The sequence below is a fragment of the Bidens hawaiensis genome, unplaced genomic scaffold (assembly GCF_021521415.1).
Source record: "Bidens hawaiensis isolate Kalapana, Puna unplaced genomic scaffold, B.hawaiensis_p1.1 tig00054949_1, whole genome shotgun sequence".
NCBI lineage: Eukaryota > Viridiplantae > Streptophyta > Magnoliopsida > Asterales > Asteraceae > Bidens > Bidens hawaiensis.
Window position 1 is genome coordinate 21,670 of NW_027499914.1, and position 6,484 is coordinate 28,153.

General features: G+C 38.4%; 1 non-coding gene across 1 annotated transcript; it reads left to right on the forward strand.

Moving 5' to 3' along the window:
* The first annotated feature begins 886 nt into the window (after window positions 1-886).
* On the forward strand, window positions 887-1,047 carry LOC143600844 (U1 spliceosomal RNA). Its single transcript, XR_013147553.1, has one exon. It is a non-coding gene; the product is annotated as a U1 spliceosomal RNA (small nuclear RNA).
* Window positions 1,048-6,484: the final 5,437 nt, after the last annotated feature.

Below are 6,484 nucleotides of genomic sequence, written 5' to 3' on the forward strand. Positions count from 1 at the left end.
AGTTCAAAACAACTATTACTATAATCATACAATTTACTACTTTTTTCTGTTAAAGCATCCAAAACCGATTCAAACTCATTATTAGACGCGCTTTCCAACCTATAAGACTAGCAAGTAGCAACTGAAGAATAACCCGCACTCATCATGAAACTATACATTATCACCAAAGTTTCCGTAACTTTTCACACGATTCTCAAATAATCCAGCGATAAATGTCGTCCTAATGGCTGAACTAAAAGAGAGCATTAGACCAACTGGAGTGTTACTTATGATTTAAAGTTATAAAAGGCCAAAAGTACACTTAAATAATGCGATTAATGCCTCGATACATCTTTTAACACTGAAATCACCGTAGGAAGATCACAAATGATAAAAGCAGCAAGGATATGACGACACCAGCTAATAAAACAAGGAATGAAGTGAGACAGCAGATTGTTACGGTAGTGCATACTAACAACTATGTGGAAACGATTCTCGTCAATATCTTTCTAATAATCACACGAAACTTTGAGGAACCAAATGTATTTAAGTGCGTAAGTAAAATCAAAAGTGTAAACAACAGCTGGTTTTGAAATCAACAACAATGTTATGTACAAAGGGAAACACATTAATGTTGAAATGCTCGCATGAATGTTGCACGAACGATCTTAAAGTAAGACCAGAAGATTTGCAGCTAATAATAAGTGAACAATAAGATAATAAGCTTATCCCTTAAATCATCATTGTTTCTCTATAGATCTCTAAGATTGAAATACTAATAATGTTATGTTAAATCTTTTACAAAGAAAAATAGGTGGCTTTATTATTCTAGATTCCCACACCGCTAGAGGGAAGATACAGGTGAGTAGGCGTGTATTATAAGTAGGGGAATGGGCAATCGGATTACTTACTTACCTGGACGTGGTCAATGGGCGATCAAGAAGACTCATGGCCTAGGTTGGTGACCTCCATTGCACTTAGGAGGGGTGCCCGCCTAAGGTCGGCCCAAGTGGTCGAGCCTACGTCATAATTTGTGGCAGTGGAGGCCTGCGTTCGCGCGGCCTCTACACAATCTTTGAGTTTAGTGTTCTGTTTCAACCACATTCAATATTAACATATCTTCTGTATGAACACTTTGATAATTTCCTGAATTTGCAACATTGTCACAAATCTTTAACTAATGATGGTTATTGGTCATTTTACCAAGGGTAAAATAGTTATTTTTAAAATGATAAAACGTCATTTTATCTCAGGAACCAAAAGAGTAATAATTTGAGTGAAAGTAGAGGTGATATTTGTAATTTCTTTAACTCGAGAACAAAATGTAACGACCCGTATAGATTTTGGTACAAAATAACAAAAATCATGACCGCTGAGTACCGTGCTTAGGTCAAGTATATTTTGTTGTTGCCGAGATCGCTAGATTGTAACTGGGATAATACTTTATTACAAGAAAGTGTGAAATTAAGATGAATAACAAATAAACGTCTATACATTATTTTGAAGAAAACTACCATAACAACCACGGATTTACTATGTCAATTAAGGTTATATGGCTGACAATTCGTATCTTAATAGGTTTAACAGGTAAGAAGCGACGCGCGTAACACAAATATCGAACATGAATACGACTCATTTAACTAGTTTATATGTCATGACTATACGACAATTTTAAGTTTTGTGTACCAATAAAGGTAAATGATGGAGTATAGCCTAGTAATTTCAATTATTTAAGAAAATAAAAAATCATATAATTGCCAACCCTTTATTTAATTTATAATGTATATTAAAAGTAATTTTAAATTAAAATGCAAACTAGATTAGAATTTACCAAGTACATGAACTTTATTCATAACGTTTTTCTAATAAAAATATAGCACTATTTGTAGCATCTTCAACATGGTTTTCAGTATTCACAAACTTTGATGTATAAAGACCTGGAGTGAGTGAGATAAGATTTGTAGAGTTGAAAGGAGAGAAAAGACGTGTAATTCGTATAAGTCGAAAGAGAGTTCGTGTGGCATGTGGAGAATTCTCCGAATAGTCTGATGTGATGCGATATATTATACAAAGCATTTTTAATTATTTTGTCAAAATTTAAGAGACTAAAATACAGTTTTAGTCTTTTATAATATTAGATATTGTGAAATGGGTCCTTTATCAAAATAATTTTCAAGTATTGTTCTTTATATGGATTTTTGTCATGTTTTTAGTCCTTTTCGTTAACAAGTGTTAAGTTTTTAGTTAAATCATCTCATATACACTGCACATGAAGACATTCAAGTCTTCATTACTCCTTAAATGACTGTTTTTGTAAACATAATAAAAATTGTAATCCAATCAAAATTAATAGGTACTTAACTGAAAAACTTAGTATTTTTTATTATTTTAATAAAAATGACTGAGATAAAAATCTATTTAAATGACAATGACTGATACTCATTTCATAGCATTCAATGTTACAAAGATTAGAAATTATACTTAGTCCATTTAAAAACTTTCATTCATTGCATGAATACCAAACTAAACATTCACCAAATTGGAAATATCAAAATAATCATGGAAAACGTTTGTGTTGAAGCTTCATGAAAAAACAAGGCCATTAAGAAGGTGACATTTAGCGAAACGTCTAGGCTGTAAGGGTTTTTTCTGTTGCGAACCCATAGACAAACTGTAAAGCCCCGTTAGCCCTACTTTCGCGTTGGATTTACTCATAAACGCAGTTCTAATATCAGAGTTAATTAAAACATTCGCGGAATATAAAAGCTTCCATAAAACATTTCATAACAAAACACATATTGTCTTAAAACAACATCTTGTCTTTCAAAATAAACAAAACATTAGACTTAAACGTCTTGAGTCTTTGCCAGCCTCTTATTCAGTGCCACGTGCCTCCTCAAGCGAGCTGCCTCATCCTACTCACCTGCGTGCATACTAAAAGTCAGCAACGCTGAGTGAGTTCTAGTTAATCATACAATATACAATACACACAAACTTATATTCTTTCATTCATACTTTCATACTTTCTTTTGTATTAACTTGCTTTCATATCTTACGTTATAAAGAGCATTACGCCCTACATTTCTCGAGTATTATTAGGGCTCGGTACCCTCCTTCCTCGAGTATTATTAGGGCTCGGTACCCTCTTTCCTCGAGTATTATTAGGGCTCGGTACCCTCTTTCCTCGAATATTAGTAGGGTTCGGTTCCCTGGTTCTCGAATATTAGTAGGGTTCGATTCTCTCTTCGTTACCATACAACCATACATCATACCTCGAGTATTATTAGGGCCCGGTACCCTCTTCGTAACCATACAACCATCCTTTCCTTCTTTTATTAACTTTATCACATTCATACACATAAGCATACATATCATACTTACCTTATACATAGCGTTACAACCTGACAGTACGTACAATATCCGAAGATCGTTCACGTACCATCAAGAAATCATTCATGCATTTCACATTATTCTCATAAGGCATACACTTACCTCTTAGGATAAGCGTATTAACAAACATATTGAGTATGCACACAGCCCCGAAAACATAACACATAAATGGGGCTAGAAACTCACCTGAATCCTGTTACGCTCCCCGTTAATCGTTATTCCCTTCTTGAGCTGTGCACGGCTAACTGTATAATATTTACATGTATCAATTAACTACTACTACTCATGTTGTATTTCTATCTTTATATAACCCACAACGAACGGGGGTCCGGGGGCAGCGCCCCTGGCAGCGGGGTCTAGGGGCGGCAGCCCCTAGCAGGGTCCAAGGGGCAGAGCCCCTGGCTGGGGTCGAGCTGACTCCAGCGAACTTAACAATAAGCGAACTTAACAATAAGCGAAGTTAGTGATCGGCGAAGTTAACCCTAGGTGAACATATGCCAGGCGAAGTTTTCACCAGGCGAAGTTATCAGTTAGGCGAACTTGGCCTTAGGCGAAGTTATCAGTTAGACGAACTTGGCCTTAGGCGAAGTTATCAGATAGGCGAACTTGGCCTTAAGCGAAGTTATCAGCTAGGCGAACTTGGCCTTAGGCGAAGTTATCAGCTAGACGAACTTGGCTTAGGCGAAGTTATCAGCTAGGCGAACTTGGCCTTAGGCGAAGTTATCAGTTAGGCGAACTTGCTTGCAAGCGAACTTGCATGAAGGCGAAGTTATGGCTTGCAGGCGAAGTTGCCCAGCTGCCGTCTCTGTTCAAACTAAATCACCAAAATCACCCTTATTTCATCGAGAATTTCTTGGATATTACGTTAACTAACTCCGCGATCATTCCCATGGCCTAGTTCGGGTAAAACTTAACCCGGAAAGACATAAAGTTTGGACCTTTATGGTAAAAACGTTCAATACTAATGTTAAGGGTTCATTAATCGAGCCGTTTCCATTTTCGGTTTCATTACACTCGTATATATCATCAATTTTACAACTTTATGTTTCGTTTATACCCGATCTACTCTCGTTCTAAGTTTCAAGACTAAACGTTTATAAAAACGAAATCTTTAGGATCAAAACATACCTTTTATACGTTCGGTGTGGTCGCGGTTTGCTTGGTTATCTCGTATATTGAACATCTAATAATGGTCGGCTTGATTTTTGGACTCGAATCCGCTCTCTCTCTCTCTCGGCCGTAAGAGGTGTAGTGTATGTGTGTGTTTTTGAGTGTGTAGAGATTTATGAAAGATAGAAATGATAGTTAGGGTTTTAGGATGGTTTAAGGGGATATTTATATCCCTTAAAGCCCATGGACCTAAGGCCCATTACTCTTAATCCATCTTAATTAATCTAAGTCCATGATCTTTTCCATATTAGACGTTAGTTAATATTATTAAACGCACGACAATTTAACGCAACTTTCTTTATTTATTAGAATTTTTAGCATGTTACACAAACCAATGATTTGCTAACACATGTAATTTTAAAGAGAAAATGGCAACGTATGCATCTTGTGACAGTTATCCCTGAAAATAGCCTAGCCTTTTCAGGGGTAACAACTAGATTTTAAGCGTTCTCCTAACAAGGCGTCTATGTACATGTTTCCTCTAGAAAAATATCACGTGTCAGCAAATCGTTGGTCAGTTTGTAAAACCGCTATTAGAAGAAATCTCTACAGCCTAAATGTTTTAGCCAAGTGACATTTCGTTATCAGTACCAATTATTTCAAGAAAACTAGGATAAAAAAATCCGAGGTCAGTACTGAGCTCCGAGCTCATTCTTAACCTTAGGTGCTATTTGTTTTTTTTTAAAAGGTCCGCACAAGCTCTTTTGTATGCGCCACACATACCACATACATACTGAAGAGGTATGTACCCGCCTTAACCTCGAGCGAGGTGGGTCAACCCACAAGATATAGACAAGAGGCTTGAAATCAAGATATCATGAAGGCACAAAGCCAAAACCTACGCGCACGGCGGATATCACATATGCTCACGCATCACATATGCTCACGCATCACATATGCTCACGCGTATCACATGCTCGCGCACCATATATGCTCACGCATATCACATCTGCGCGTGGCGCATATCGCATGCTCACGCATCATATATGCTCACACATATCACATCTGCGCGTGGCGCATATCACATCTGCGCATGAAACATCTGCGCGTGAGAATAAAGAGAAGACTTCGCGCATCCTCAGGATAGGCGCATATCACACGTGCACATAATCAACCTCGTCCTTATCCAAATCAGGATAAGGACAACCTTGATTGTGCTCGTCAGACAACCTTCCAGAAGGTATCCTTTAAGGAATAAGAATATGCTGATGTTGACAGCTGCCAATGAAAGGTGGACAACTCAGCAAAACCCATGTGCTACCACGTGATTGCAGATGGGTCAGCTATAATGCCTATGAAAAAACCAACAAAGAGAAATGATTCAAGACTTGATCTAAAAAGAAAAAAGTCAGAAAATAAAAGCGCAATATATACCTTGGCGCACCGCCGTTCGCGAGTTAAACATCGCCATGAAGTCCATTTTCCCCCTTTTTGAGGGCAAAACAGGGGACTTCAAAGCAACCGTCGGCGCAGCCTCGGTACCTTGTTGCGCCTGAGGTTTATCCACCAAGGTCGCCGGCTCTACAAACATTTGAGTGAGCAAAGATTCATTAATAACTCTATCGGAATCACGCTCATAAAACCATAAAGTATAAACAAAGTATAACTGTTGAAGAGGAAACAGCAGGCGCAGCGCCGCTTCCCTTTTCCGCCGCGCGAAGAGAGGAGGTGGCGGCACCATACCTCGTGTGGACAGGAGGACTGCCCACACCTTGAGGCAAAGAAGACAAGGAAACCTTGGAGGTAAACCCCTTGGTTTTCTTAAGTCCCTTCGCCTGAGTATGAGGATCCTGAGCAACAGGGGCATCATTTTTCTTCCGTTTTTTACTGGCCCCTGCGCCAGTTTTCCCTTTAGCTTTACGCTTGAGTTGTGGCACCTCAGCTTCCTCCTCCACCTCTTCTTCCGCGAGCTCCAGCTCATAGTTCTCGAGCGCTTCTACAATAC